This window comes from Sinohyriopsis cumingii, chromosome 3 (assembly GCF_028554795.1).
Source record: "Sinohyriopsis cumingii isolate HCF-2022 chromosome 3, ASM2855479v2, whole genome shotgun sequence".
NCBI classification, from domain to species: domain Eukaryota; kingdom Metazoa; phylum Mollusca; class Bivalvia; order Unionida; family Unionidae; genus Sinohyriopsis; species Sinohyriopsis cumingii.
Genome location: NC_142963.1, coordinates 7,822,265 through 7,837,920, shown reverse-complemented (window position 1 = coordinate 7,837,920; position 15,656 = coordinate 7,822,265).

Below are 15,656 nucleotides of genomic sequence, written 5' to 3'. Positions count from 1 at the left end.
GGGTGGGACTTTATAGCGTCAAGGGAAATTGAACATGGGATTTTTTTTTTTAAATTTTTTTTTTTTAAAAAAGGGGTAGGCAATGGAAAGGCTATCTCTTTTCGAGAAATATGGCTGGCCCTGAAAAGGGCCTTTGGGTTTTTTCTTCTTCTTCTTCTTTTAACTTCTTAACTTTTTCCACCATCCTCTTATTTTGTCCATCATTCCTTTCTTCTTCTTCTTTTCTGTTTCCGGCATCCAGTCCGGGTGACCCATGGCCCGGAACTTCTCTTGGATTTTCATCCAGTTTGTGTTCAGTTTTTCTAGTTCTTCATTTTTTTTCTATTTTTATCTTCTTTTCTTTCCTTTGACCACTTTTCTTTGATCTTCTTGACCTCTTCGGTCAGCACATTCCTCATTAGTTCTTCAGCTTTCTTAAGTTTTTCTAACCCCCACTTCGCGAAACACCAATCTGTCCATTCTGCAATGTCTTCTAGAAAGCACCTTGCACTCGTCACATGATCTATTGCTTCTTTTAACTTACCCACTTTCACATATGGTGGGTTAATTAAACCTCTGATTCTCTTCTCCTCATCCTCTATCATTTCTTTTACAATATTTACGGATAAGTGGAGGCTGGTTACTTGTCTTGAGACGAAGTCTTTTGTCACTGCATACCTCCATTCCTGTTCAACCCTTTCTGCTACACTCAATCCATCTACCATCCAATACCAACTTCCCATAAGATCGTTGTATAAAGCTGAAGCTGCTGGCATCTTCTTGTTTGCTTATTCCGTAGAATGGGCTCCAATGACCAACACTGTTAGTTTTATAGTGAAAGCGCGGACGTGATGGAAAACATCCCCCTAAAAAAACATAAAATTGATCTTACCTAGATCATGACCAAACAACGCGCGGACGTGAAGGAAAACATCCCCCTACTTTTTTATTTCATATAATAAAACCCAAACTATACTCTCCACATCAGCTAAGAAACAATAAACAAATCCATAATCTACTATCCACACAATCGTACGTGAGCGGGTACAAACACAAACACACAAACACATACCTTCACACTATCTTAAAAAAGAGTTAGTGTTTATATTCACACTACTCTACCTACACATTGGCAAACTGATGGTTATTTCTTTTCTAGAGTATTGGGTAGCCCTGAAAAGGGCTGTTTTTTGTTTGGAACTTCATGGACACCTGGTTAATGGTGGCACCTTCCAGGCCTGGCGCCACATACACATCTTATCCCCCAGTTACTTTTTACTTTTTTGGGGGAGAGAGCAGAGGCAGGATATGTCGCTTCAGAATCCCAATTTTCGCTCTCTGGGATTCTGAAATTTATTCTTCTTCTCTTCTTTTCCTTCTCCTCCTCCTCCTTCTTTGTTTCTTCTCTCCTCCTCTTTGTATCTTCTTTCCTCTTCTTCTTCTTCTTTATATCTTCTCTCCTCCTCTTCTTTTTTTCTTCTTTCCTCCTCCTCTCTTATCCTTCCCTCCTCCACAATGGCTTCCGCGGCCAGTTCATTCAACAGGCGCCTGGCATATTCCAGATGCACATGAAGTTCCAACAGTTTAGACAGTCTCGTGTTCATTTTTGGTGTTGATCAATCAACAAGGGTAGCTGGACTGCCGAACGAGTTTCAATTTATAGTGAAAGCGCGGACGTGATGGAAAACATCCCCCTAAAAACATAAAATTGATCTTACCTAGATCATAACCAAAAAAAAAACAACAACGCGCGGACCTAAAAGAAACACTCACTCACTTTTTTATGCTACCCATCACTATTTTAAAATTTTTTATAAATCACTTCAATAGACTATCCACATACGCAAAGCAATCCAATCTAACCCCAAATTTACACCTCAAACACCAAAAAAAAAAAAAAAAAAAAAAAAAAAAAAAAAAAAAAAAAAAAAAAAGACATCATTTTAATCTACTATCCATACCAACTTACTTAACCACTTACAAACACAAACACACAAACACATACCCTCACATTTTTTTAAAAAAAGAGTTAGTGTTTATTTTCACACTACTCTACCTACACATTGGCAAATCGATGGTTATTTCTTTTCTAGAGTATTGGGTAGCCCTGAAAAGGGCTGTTTTTTTTTCTTTTGCTATGGCATTCTTTTTAGTTTCTAAGAATGCGATGTCCTCTGAGGATAGACTTTCTGGCGATAGGTCTGCTTCTTCGGAAAGAGAAGAAGAACTCTTTGGTGTCGATACGACAATCGACAAAGCCTCTGTCAGCTTCAGGTTGCTGCTGCTGCTCTTGTTGTTGTTGTTGTTGCTGCTGTCTCTGAAGTCTGTACTTCTCTGTCCATTCTTCTTTTTCCCTGTTCATTTCTTCTCTGAAGAGCTCTTCTATCAGGTCTTCAGTGATTTTTAACATTCTCACATTCTCTATTTCTTCTGGCTTCGGTATCAGACTGTGTCTGACCCTATGCAAATTCACGTAGGCTTCGTTGAGTTTAGCTAGTTTGGAGCACATCTTCTTAGGAGGATGAGTCGACAATGGATGGTTAGACTGGAAACAACCCGGTTCTTAAAGTCAAAGCGCGGACGTGAAGGAAAACATCCCCCACACGGTTTTTGAGTCGCAACGTTTAGCGAGTGTCATGAGAGGGATAGTAAGAAATGAAAGAGCATCAATCCAACATACTTATAGCTAAACAAAAGACAAAGGCATTTTTTTCAAAACACAACAATTTTTATTCAAAAATCATTTAACACTAAACAACAACTCTAACATTTTTAACAATAATCCAACAATATAACATCAAACAATTTTTTTCAAAACACAACATTTTTTAATTCAAAAATCACTTAACACTAAACAACAACTCTAACATTTTTTAACAACAATCCAACAATATAACATCAAACAATTTTTTTCAAAACACAACATTTTTTAATTCAAAAATCACTTAACACTAAACAACAACAACTCTAACATTTTTTAACAATAATCCAACACTAAAAGTTTCTCCACTAGGTAAAGAGGGATACCAGTCTTCCATGGTTTCTAGTAATCTAGGATGACTTCTCTCAAACTGTTGATTTCTATGATATTATCGAATTCTGCATACAGGATGACGTTCACCGTTTCATCAGGGTCTCGGTCTTTAAACTGAATTTCCACACGAATCTGGCCGGATTTTATAGGGTGGAAATGTCCCTCGTCGCTGCCTTGGTCTGGAGTGAAATCGAAAGCCCACAAAGCGTAGCCTCCTGCATAATCCTCGTCCGTAATACCGTGACTGGTATTGGTTCCCAACTGTCCGGTGGCTTCGTACAGGGACAAGTACGATCTCAAGTAATTCTTCTTGGTAAAGTCAGGTTCGAAAGGTCGGGTACACAAGGTCTTGCCATCGCGACTGACTTCGATTTTGGACACGCCAAAGTGTTGAAAGTAGAAAGGATTTTTTTCGGCAGCTCCGTTGAAGGCTGTATTCTCGACGATACCAACGATCAAACGTTTGGGTAACTGTCCTTGGAACAGATGATCTTCGATCATGGATCGCTGTCCCTTGGGAATGGTGAAGGTTTTCACTTCCACGCGTCGTATGGGATACTTGGCGGTCGTTCTGCTCAACGTCTGACTGATGTCGTTTCCCACTTTAGGTAACACTTCCACACGGCGTACGTACAGTCTGGCTTCTAGGATTTTGGTTTTGTAACCGTCACTATCAGCCATCAAATGGAAAGCGGCACTGCTACGATTCAGTCTCAGGCGGACATCCACCCCGTTCAGCAAATACTTTTCTTGCAACCACATGTCCAAATGCAAACGATCCATCAGTTCTAAACTTGTGTCGGCTCCCGTGATTCTCTTTCTTCGTTCTAGAAATCCATCATTGTTGTCTTTCTTTTCATCAGTTTCCAATATTTCAAACTTGGTAGGTTCGTCAGCTTCCCATACCACACAGCTATTGAGATGAGTGTTCTTGGCATCTATTCCGTACGTCAAGAGATTTTCCAGGTAGGCACGATAAGGGTAAGTATCCATGCTGCTACTGACCAGTTTGTTATTCAAGTACAAGTCCACTCCACTGAACAAGGAATGCATGAAATTGTTGACGGGAGCTACTGCTTCATCGTCTATAGCACCTCCAGTCTTATCTAGAATTTTGACTTTCAGGTACAAGTAACTGCTATTCAGATCGATGTAATCTTCGGGCTGTCCTTTGATTTCAAACTCGATGGGAGCGGAATCGGTCAGTGAGGAGACGGGGTGAAATTCCACCCACTGGGGTTCTTGCATCGTCATCATCGTGGGGGGCATGGCAAACAGATCCAGTTCCGTCTTGGAACAAGCGCAAGATTCTCGGTGCATCATTTTTTTTTTGCCTCTTTTTTCTCAATAATCGAAAACGTCTAAGTCTCGAACGGTTCTTCTTTTCTTGGCCTTTCTCGCTTGAAGTCTGGTGAAAGGGTGTTTTCTTCGTCGTCTCTTTCTGCCTTGTCCTTGCTGAATGCCTGACTCGGTAGCGTGCAGGGCATTTATAGGTGTTTCTCGTTGGCCTAAAATGTCTTTGCCCGTTTGCAGCAAGACATTTTTGCCTGCCCTCATGAAGGCTTCTTTAGGGTTTTGTTTGTCGATGATGACATTTTGGAGAAATTCTTTGCCTTGCGTCAGTGCCGCATCTTTCAAGGCGTGCAATCCGCGTGTCACCATCGGTTTCAACACCGGGGCCACCGAACGAAAGACCGATTTTAACATGTCTCCTAACCCGTGTCCTCGCTGTCGAGCAACCCCTCGGTACACTGGATACATTACTTACGAGTCGTGAGAGAACCGTTTTCGAAAATGGAGTTTCACCGTGACTTTTCCTTTGGTGAATGGAATATTTTGTCCCAGATCTCCTTTTATAGCAACGTTGACCGTGTCCAAATACGACTTACTGACAGGCAAATAGTGAGGATGTACAAATTCGCGGTGGACGTGGTAAGTGTTTCCACCTTCCTCGTCAGCGTCCGTGGCAGAATCCACTTTGAAAGGAATGACACGCAGTAACGGTACGGAGGTGTGTCCCACCACGTTGTACTCCACCACATCGGAATACACAAACATCAAATTCAGTCCTTGGTTCAGTTCTACCGGGGCACGAAATAACTTGCTAAAAGACTCGTTGTCGTAAACGATGGGTAATTCATTTTTCTTGAGCATGGTCTTTCTCATGTCCATGTCTCCGACCAACATGTCAAACAATTCAGGACAAAATAAAATGGACAGGATTTTACTTCGTTCAAATTTCATCAAGAAGCGACGAGCTGCTTTGTGGTACTCCATGGTGACACTTTTGTTGACATGCTCCAAAGCTTTCAGAAACACGACATTAAACCTGGAGGTTATGGTGCTGACCAAATGTTGACCACTAAAATAATAGCCTGGGGGAATGAACAAGTGATAGGTGGTGTACTTTTGTGTACGGGTTTTCTTGTCATATTTGACATTGCTATCCATCCACTGTTGCAATTGTTCGTCATGAACTTCCACATCAAAAAAATTTTGATTGGGAAGGACATTGAGGACTTGGGTCGGGTGAATCATTTCTACTAAAGCCACTTCCCAATGGGCTTCGTGATCTAAGGGGATGGTCTGAGGTAATTTGGCCGTGTAACAGCACAACGTGTTCTTGGGAAACACCTCCATGGAACTGTCACTGGGTAAAGTTAAGTAAAATTGGTTTTGGTGACTCATAATTCCAGAGTTCTGTGGCTGTCCGAGGGGTTACTGGACGTCAGAGGCGTGTCTCCGCCCAAAATGGGGTTCTGGTTGTGATTGAAGTGGTGACTGGCACTGGCACTGGACACAAGGTTCCCGGGGTTCCCGTTCGAGGTGAATTTCAGGGAGGGATTAGGAAGCAGGTAACCGATGCAACTGCTCAATAAAATGGTCCACAATTGTTTGTCTCCTTGTTGCAAACTCAAATTGGCAATGGCTGCCCCGATGACACAATACACCACGAAGATTTGGCAGAAAAAGACGATTTGCGTTTTAGGCACACGTTCTCCACACCACACCCACAAGGGTTGTTTTTGTAAATCTTGCACAGAAGAACTAGGTGAAGGAGGAGTGGTCGACGTAGCTGCGTCTGCTGTGTGAAAGGGCATGATGGTCACTTCTTTTTATAGTCGATGACTTGCGAAGCGTCGATCCAAGAATCAAAACTGGGTGGATATCCTTTCCAACGTACTTTGACTTCTTTGACACGTCGTTTGCCCACTTTACGGGTTCTGCGTTCGAGAATGCTTTCGATGTCGTACACGTCGTCTTCTTTTTTGGTGACACGTTGTAACTCGGGCAAATAAAACGTTCCTTTGAGCACTTCTCCGTTCATGTCTTCCAATTTATAGACGGCAGGATGACGACCATGCACTCGTCCAGTGACGCGAAACAATTCGGTCGTCCAGTTAGGTAAGTAACCTTTGTCGAAAGTGCGTTTGGTTTTGCCAATGCGCACCCAATCTCCTACGGCCAACTCTCCACTTTTCTTGGGGACAGCCCTCGTCGGGGACGTACCAAACAGACGCTCAAACACCAGCACTTCGTTGTCGGGAGTCACGTCTTGCGGGGCACGTCCGATGCTTCGATGGTAAGATTGGTTGTACGCTTGCACCAGGTGCGGTAAGATGTCGATGTACTTCAGAGTGTGGTGATGCGTAAAATATTTCCACATGCGTTCTTTCAAAGTGCGTTGAAAACGTTCCACGATGCTGGCTTTGGTTTCGGGATTCTCGGTGGTAAAAAAATGAAAGTCACGTTTCTTTAATTCTTTTTGGAAAGCTTGGTTCAGAAATTCGGTGGCTTTGTCCGTTTGCCATCGAAGAGGGTGACGACCGCTTTGTTTCAACATCCGTTGCAGGGCTCGCACTAACTCGCTGCTCGATTTGGAAGTCAAGGGTACGATCCCAAGCAAATTTGGAAAAGACATCGATGACACAAAACAAATATTTGTAGCCACGATTGTAGCTGGCTAAATGAGAGACATCGGCTAAATCGGCTTGCCATTGATGATCGATGCCTTCCACTCGGGTGCGACTTCTGGCAAACTTGCGTCGAATGGGTTTGTGTAAAGTGTAGGTAGCTTGTTCTTGTAACCATCGTTGCACTTGAGGTAAACGGAGACTTTTCAGTCGCGTTTTGGCAGCACGATACAATTTTTGAACTCCTGCGTAACCTGCAGGATGGGAGGGATCGTAGTAAATGCTGGCTAAGACTTTTTCCATTTTTATTTTTTGTGTTAATAAGACACCCACTCTTGGAGGATGCTACTCTTTTTCTCTTGGGGTATTTTCTTGGATTGCAATGCTTTGCGTGTGCGGCCAGCAATAGGTGTCGAAGAGGAGAAGGATGTCTGAGCGGGGGATATCGGTTCTTGTTTCACTTCTGTCTTCACTTTCTTTTTCTCTTGTGAGGAAGAAGGGGTGGCCATCATCTTTTTAATCCATCCAATTCTGGAGGTAGGTGGTGTTGTTAACTTGCGTACTTTTTCTGGTGGAGTTTGAAACCCTTCCTCTTCTTCTCCTTTTTCTGTCTTGGTCACGGGTACTGGTGGTACTGGTACTGGTACTGGTGATGGGGCTGGACTTTTCATCAAGGTCTTAAAATCTTTCAGAGTGGGTAGAGCTGTTTCGTCTAAAGCTTTCTGGTGAAATAGTTGCAGTCGTTGCAAGAGTTGACCGTACTTTTGCGATTTTTCTGTTTCGGACAAATCTTGGCGATCCATCAAGGACTGCAATTCGTGTTGTAACTGGGACATCTCGCTCAAATGGGGATTGGGAGGTAAATGCGGGGTGTGTTGTTCTTGCCACCGATGGTATTCCATCCATCGTTTGTAAGGCACTAAAGCTAGTTTTCGTCCTTCCATGGGGTTGTCAGGGGTCGATTCTGAGATCTTGGAACTTCCGAGGCCTTTTTATCTTCCTCCCACCAGTCCTCCCAACATGGTTCCCAACACTCCTTTCAGTATGGGGCCTAACAAGAGAGGTAAAATACCTCCACGTTGCACTAACATCTTCTTTTTTTGACGAATGGGAATTTTCTTTGAACCATTTGGCGAAGAACGTGACGATGTTTGCCTAAGCATTGTTTCTGGTGTTTGGACAAAGGGATCGTGCCTTTCAAAACGTTCAAACAACATTCGCACACGGTATCGATGACCTCTTTGGAGGCTGTTTGAATGAGTTTTTTTCGTAGGGGTGGAGAAGCTTTGGACAGAACAGATAACATGTCCCCATTTTTGGCTAAACCTGGTGGCAGTCCTTTCCTTTTCTTTCCTTGGGGTTTTCTGGAGGGCGACATCTTTGAGTCTTCAGGAGCACCAAAAAACACTGATACCCGACTTGGTCACAGGCCTTTTTTATACTGGAACGCGTCGCCACTGATTGTCTTTACGTCGTATTAGTTTGAGGACAGGCATGACACGTCGTGCAGGGGTACGTAACGGACTAAATCGAGCCAGTTCTTGCTTGGACAAATCCAGTAAACTTTGTAACATGCCCGATCTTTCTTGAACTTTGATTTTGGGAGAAGGTACTTTGTGAGCAGCAGCCACTGCCACTAAATTGGAAGGTCCTGCCACTGGGGAAGTTCTTTTGGGGGTCATCAACGGAGAAGTTCTTGGTGTGATCAACGTCTCCAAGTACTCTTCAGTTCTGGGTGTCATTAACGGAGAAGTGGACAAACGTGAAGCTGCCGGAGACGCAGTCACCGCCGTGGCAGGTCGTGGTTTGCGAGTGTAAGGTTGCGTCCTGGCCGAAGTGCCTCTCTTGCGACTAGTTTTCTGTGGACTTTTCTTTTCCTGGGGGCTTCTTTTCTTTTTCCGTGGTGGTGGTGGTGTCTGGTCAGAGGAGGGTCCTGCCACTGGAGAAGTTCTCCTTGGGGACCTGGTCTTTTTCTTCTTGGGGCTTCGTTGGACTTTTGTCTTGGGTATAACTTTGGGGGCATTAGGATCCCATCTTAAGAGTGAGCGAATGATGACCCCTCCTAGAGTACCGCTCCCTCCAGGTTTCAAAATGATTTGTTTTTTGGTTTGAGTGTCGATGCGGGGATCGGCCAGTTGGACCAAAGCGACTTTGTTTCGATCGAAAAAGCGTTTGGTTTGATGAGGAATCTGAATGATTCCTTGGAGTAATTGACGTGCCGTCACCGTGAACCATCGTAAGACTTCTTTGAGACTAGCTTCTAAGACACGAGCTCGTGTTTGTGGATTTTTTTCTCGACTGATGCCATACAAGGCACGAATCAATTTGACGGGAAGATGCGACTGAAGGGACGTCATGTTCGCACTGTGTGAGACAGACGAAAAAGGGTCTGAGGTTTTTATAGATTTTTTTATGGGGAGTGAAATGAAGTCGAGGACGGAGACGTGTACAGGACAGGCCCTCCGTCTTGGCACCAGTGGTGAAACAAGTGGGTACGAAATCGCAAATCATCGGGAGTCGTAGGTTTCAAATCGACGAGTAAATAGGCGTGTGGCGTTTGAGTGGCATCGTCGTACGCCTGAGTCAGCCAAGGCGTTCCTAACTGTTTGGCTAAGACTTGCACTTGCGATTTATCTCGAGGGCTTTTAAACAAGACCACGTAATGCGCATTGAGACTGATGGTGCGATGGGCTTTACTTTGTTGAAACAAATTTTGGGTGATGTAAACGACACTGGCATTACGGTGATGCCCTTTGCGCGTGAACCACAGTTTAATTTCTTCTTCGTCTTTTCCTAACATGTCGTCGAAAATGACCAAATGGGTTTGACGGGAGTCAGAGACGATGCCGTCGTCTTCTTTAGGAATGCCTTCCACAAACACGATGGAATCGCCTTGACTTTCTCGCAAGAGGCTGTACGCCGATTGCCACTCTTTGTAACACCACACGATCTGCTGAGGTGGCCGATCGATCAAATGATGTTTATGTTCGATCAAACGTTTGACGAATTCGGTTTTGCCAGAACCGCTAGGTCCAGCAATGAGCATGTTAAAGGGATGGCGAAGATACAAAGCCTCCCAACTGGCACGATCTAAGTGTTCGTCGATGACTTTGACAGTAGAGGAAGAGGGAGCAGAGACAGTAGAGGTAGCCATGGTGTGAGGAATGTCACTTGTGACACGAAAAAACAAACAAGACAAGAGTTTATATACTTTTTCAGAACACGTTTATTGAATATTTTTTTCAAACATGAATACGAAAGACAAAAATACATAAAAGCCAAAGGCTTAAGTACAACAATAAAAGGCACATGAACGTGGAATAAAAAACAAGTGTCTGTACAACAACCACATGTTTTGGGTAAAGTTCTAACCAGTTCTATAGTAGGGGTAAGGTCACACAAGTGTCCTCCCGAAAGGGTCTTTCAGGCCTGTCCACGACAGTCCTGTCCTGGGTGACGGGTTCTTCTGGCACCGTCACTAACACAGGTTGAAAAGTAACTTTTTTCCTTGAATAACTCTCGTGGATACTGGGCCACCTCTTGTGTCCAAGCCTCAAAAGCCTGGTCTCGGTGATGTCCAACATTTGACTCCTAACCAATCTGGTTTCTTCTTCGTCAACGACATGATAAGTTACTTCAATGAACAATGAACTATTGGTCTTGGACGTTGTCCCTTTTTATATGCTGACCAATATCGATGTGACCGTACGGCAACGTAAAGTGATTGGGAAGTCTCACTCGCTTCTGGTACACGATTTGATAGATTTTTTCCAGGGGCCGACTGACGATGTGGTGAGTGGGTAAACGTACAATCTTGTTCGGTTGATAAGTGGTCACTTTAAAGTTTCCATCCTCTCACGATTGCAAGGCTTCTTTCAATACCCCAAAGTTGACCACTCGACTGGTACGATGATTCAGAGTCAGTCCTTTCACTTTGCACGTCGTGTGCACTTCTCCTTGTTTGTCCCGGTATTCGTAGCCGTAATTTTTGGGACCACCACTGACGAAACTTAGAATCTTGTCGTCAGTATGCTCGTCTGTCCAGGCTCCTAAACGGTCTCCTTCGATGTCAGGGTGCTGTTGAATCGGGTGATGGATGTAAATGCAACTGTCCGTGTCAAAGTACAGGACGCGTTCTTCTAACAGTTCTAAAGCTTCGTACAATTTTAAGCGAGCATGAGCTGTCACGTAAGCCGGAATGATGACATTTCCAAAACGGTCGTCTTGTACAAAGTCCAGATCTTCTTCGTAATTGACCAAGATCAAATCCTCTCGAACGACGTCCACGTGTTTCATGTATTTGGTTTTGTCGTGAATCATCTGGAAGTAGCGGGAAGGTTCTGTCAAATATTCCGTCTTGGGTAAACACGGTCGTTGTGCCATTTTACCCCACAAGCAATTTAACATCACTTTGGCAAACGATCGCCTGCCTTCGTTTTTTTCGATGTGGTCTAAAGAGATGCCTTCTTGTTCGTAGTATTTCTCTTCGAATTGTGTTTGGTCTTCGTGAGTGTGACACCAGGAAGGATAGCCGCTGGCTTCTTGTTTCAGTTTCAAAAAGGCATCCACGTAGTCGGCGAAAATGCCTTTCTGAGTAGGGTCACCCTTGTGGTACTGTTGTGTCTTGGGAAAGTGGCAAATTTCGTACACTTCTAACAGTTGGTATCCCATGTCCAGAGCTTTGAACAATTCCACGCTGACCCAGGTTCCCGTCAAGGCACGTTCTTCCTGGCTGTGATGGCAAGGTTGGTCCTGGTTGCACGTTTCGGCACAAGTACGGCACAAGGGAAACATCAGTTTGCCTTGACAATGGTGAGGTAAGACGGGATGGTATAGGTTCGTGGGAGGCAAAACTTTGCACTTGATCAAGCCTTCGTATTGTCGAATGTTTTTCAGGTCGATGTGTTCCGTCAGCAATTGCGGGTGCCCTACAGGAAAGCGACAATATTTGCACACGTAGGGATACAACGAACACACGTCCAAGTATTTGATTTCTTCTCCTTTCTCTTCGTCGGCTTGGTACAGCAAACAGGTGGCATTGGTCCTTCCTCCGTACAAACTATCCCTCGGGTTCAGCGGGTCCATGAACTGGTAACTTTCCACGAGGCGTTTAAACTCGGGATCGGTTTTCATACGGTGATCGTACTCGTGTTCCCACATTTCCACCACTTGGTATCCTTGCTGTTCTAACTTTAGGCGTCGCTTACAAGTGTCCTGGTACAGGTCTTCCATGGTCCGTTGTAAACTGATTTTTAGTGTCACGGTCAGGGTAGCAGACGGGACATCCGTGAAATAAGCAACCGTTAAACTCGTACACGATCTTGGGGTTTTCTAAGTCCCAGCCATCGACCGAATACGTTCCGATGGTCTTTTCGCCTCCTCCGTTGCGGGCATGCTGAATCCACTTGTCTTCCTTGTCGCACAAGTAATGTAACCAACGTAGGGCTTTGACCGAGTATTGACGTTTGACATAGTGGGTTGTTTGAGGACTGATGACAGCCACGGTGTTTTCAGGCATGAATCGTTGGCGGTACACTAAGGAACACGCTTTGGCAATGGTGCAAGCTTCTTTCAAAGGATCGACCCCTCCGTGTTCCATGAACAGTTCTCGAAATTTTCCACAGCAACGTCGTAAAATGTCCACGTCGGAACGACAATACTTTAACATTTCTTCCTGAAAGTCGAAAGGGTCAGAGGCGTGAGCCTGGTACCAAGCGTAGAAAGCTTCTCGTTGTTCGGTACGCATGTTGTCGGGGTCGTAATAGTGAGCCTCAGGTAAATGTGGTAGAACGGCGTGTTGATTGGCTTCCGTATTGAAAAAGTGTGGAAAGTACCCTTTAGCCATTTCTGTCATTCCAAACGTTTTAGGCATTCGGCTCAAAGGCATGGCCAAATAGCTCATCAAATCTTTAAACTGTACTTGTCCCACTTGCATGAAAATGATTTTGGCTCCATTCAAAATCACTTTAGGACGTTCGGTGCCTTGTTCCGTATAGTATCTGAGAAGAAACTGTCCATCGTATCCGGAGAAATTGTGAGCCATCACCGTGGCATGACGATGACAATCTCCGTAACGTTCGATGTCCTCTTGGTTCCACGTCTTGTCGATGGGGTCTAAGACCCATTGGGCAAAATCGGCTAACGTGTTTGGTCCCCGAAAGATTTTTTCACGTCCTCCAGGAATCTTGCTGCAGTGAGGGCAATGACTGAAGATAGGTTCTTGAATGCACTTCTCGCACGCTGGATGAGCCACGCAGAAATTAGGGATGTGAATGCCAGTCTCTTGCATGCATTCGAAATCGAAAAAGATGAAATTGCCTTTCTTCTTGTGACCGTCCTCTTTCTCTGGTGGGGGTTGGTATTTTTGCACGTAACATTCGTGTTCCAAGTCCACGATGTGGTGACAAATGTGACATTTTTTCTTTCCTCGACATACGTGTGCCTTGGCATTGTTGGTAAGTATGCCTTGTCCACATGTAGGGCACAATCTCAGGAGTTGACAAGCACATTTCTTCTGTGAACCTTGTGTTTTCAAATGTTGTTGGTAACAGGTAGGACTGACAAACGTGCGCAAACAAGTCGAACAAGGCACTGGTTCTTCGCTCAGACAGGGTGGAGAGGCCAAACATCCTGGGCATTTCATTCCACAATGCTTGTGTTGCTCTCGATTGTTATAACCATAGTCACATTTCTCACAATAATAACCGTATCCAAGGAATCCAGTGATACTGGTAATGGTATCGAAATGATCATCGTGATGATAGACATGAATGTATTTTCCGTCCTTAAAATCTTGGCCTCGAAACAACAGAGTTCCACGCATTTCTTGAGGGTGCACTTTCAAGGTGTAGCGTGGAGCTAGGGCATCTTGCAATTTTTGCATCTCAGGAATGCCACAGGGTGTGTCTTTGGACAGTCCGGCTTGTTGCAACAGGAGTTCTGCTTCATTTCGTTGTTTGGCTCGGTCGGATTGTTGAATAGTTTTCCAGGTTCTTTTCCATTCTACCGTGTCGTTCTTGTTGGCATAGGTTCGTCCCACCACGATGGCACGGGCTAAACACATTTGGTCTTGAGGGTTGTTAATTCGGACGAGACTCTTTTTGGTGTTGCGAAGGTCGTCCACCAATAACATCTTTTTGCGTCCTGTCCCTTGAGGAAGAGAGACGTGGGCCATTTTCAGTGTGGCTTTACCATCGGTGATGTCAAACTGGTCATTAGATTTTTGTACGTGTTGAATCTTGTCCATGATTTTGGAAGGGGTTAGTTCTGCAGGTCTGCTAAACTCGATCCAAACAGGGGATTTCAAACCGTCGTGATCTATGGATAGTGTCAAGCGATCGTCTTCTTTGGGTTGACATTGTCGCTTGAGTGCGGTGAGCAAAGAATCCCACATCTCAGTGATAAACCCTTCTGCTTTCTCCAAGGGTACGTCGGCCTTGAAATCTTTAAACTTCACCGTGTAGGTGTAAGCCGTGGTTCTAAATTTTCTAGAGGAGCGCTTTTCCGTCTCTCGAATGGAATAGTATTTTTCAGGGTTGACTAAGGGTGGTGAACTTGGTTTAGAGGTTTCAAATTCTGGTTCACTCATGTCCTCTTCAAAATCACTGGCATGAATTTGTGCCAAGATTTCAGCCCTGGTACGAGGCGATAGATCACGTTTCTGCCTCTTACTTTCTTCTTCTTCTTCTTTCTTCTCGAATGAATGGGATCGTTTCATCTTGAGTGCAAAACGTCAAATGACTCAAGTTTAAACACCATAGACTAATTTATAGTCTTGGCAAACCAGCGTATATAAAAAGGGTGTGTGTCTTGTCCTTTCACTATTCATTTCACTCTCAAGCCGAGCACAACGATGGAAGAGACTACCCAGATGGAACGTTTCGTCAGAGCTTTGCGAGGGGTCATTAGAAAATTCTCTTCAGACCAGCCTACGGACTACTCTCCTTCCTTTCGAGATAAAAGTCAAGATACTTGTTATATCTGTCAGAAGAAAGGGCATTGGTCTTCAGAGTGTCCAGACCGTCAAAAAAGAAAAAAAAACAGGGGCTAAAAAAGACAAAAGTCAAGATACCTGTTATTATTGTAAAGAAAAAGGGCATTGGTCTCCAGATTACCCAAAAAAGAAACAAGAGGAGTCAGAAGAAAAGAAGGATTCTTCAGAAGAAGAGAGGGATTCTTCGGAAGAAGAGAGGGATTCTTCAGAGGAAGAAGAGGAAGAAAGAAGACAATTCCATTTAAAAGAGGCAAAGAAACAGGAGAAGAAAAGAAAAAGGGAAGAAAATGAGGAAAAAACGGTGAAGAAATTCAAAAAACAGAGAGACTAAACAAGGAGAAAGAAGAAGTCAATGAACTTTTAATTAAAGTGTTCTGTGGTGAATTGTGAATTGGATTGTAAAAAATGGATAAAAGAATACATGAATGATATAAGGTAAGTGTCTTTGAGTTTTGATTTTAAAATAAGAAGCTAAACTCAAGCACTCATACACAGACACGTACTATAAGGGTAAAATGGGTGGGGTTTATTTTTGAGTTATTGGCAAATTGAAATTGTATTTCTTTTCGAGAAATGTGGGTGGCCCTGAAAAGGGCCTTTTTATTTTGGTGTAGGGGTGAGTTTAACCAATCAACTTTAACTGCCTTAAGCCTTTGCCACGGCCAAGGCCTACTTCTGATGATTGGGTTGAAATCACTAAGGGTGGTACGACAGGCTTAGTCACAGGGTTGGCGTA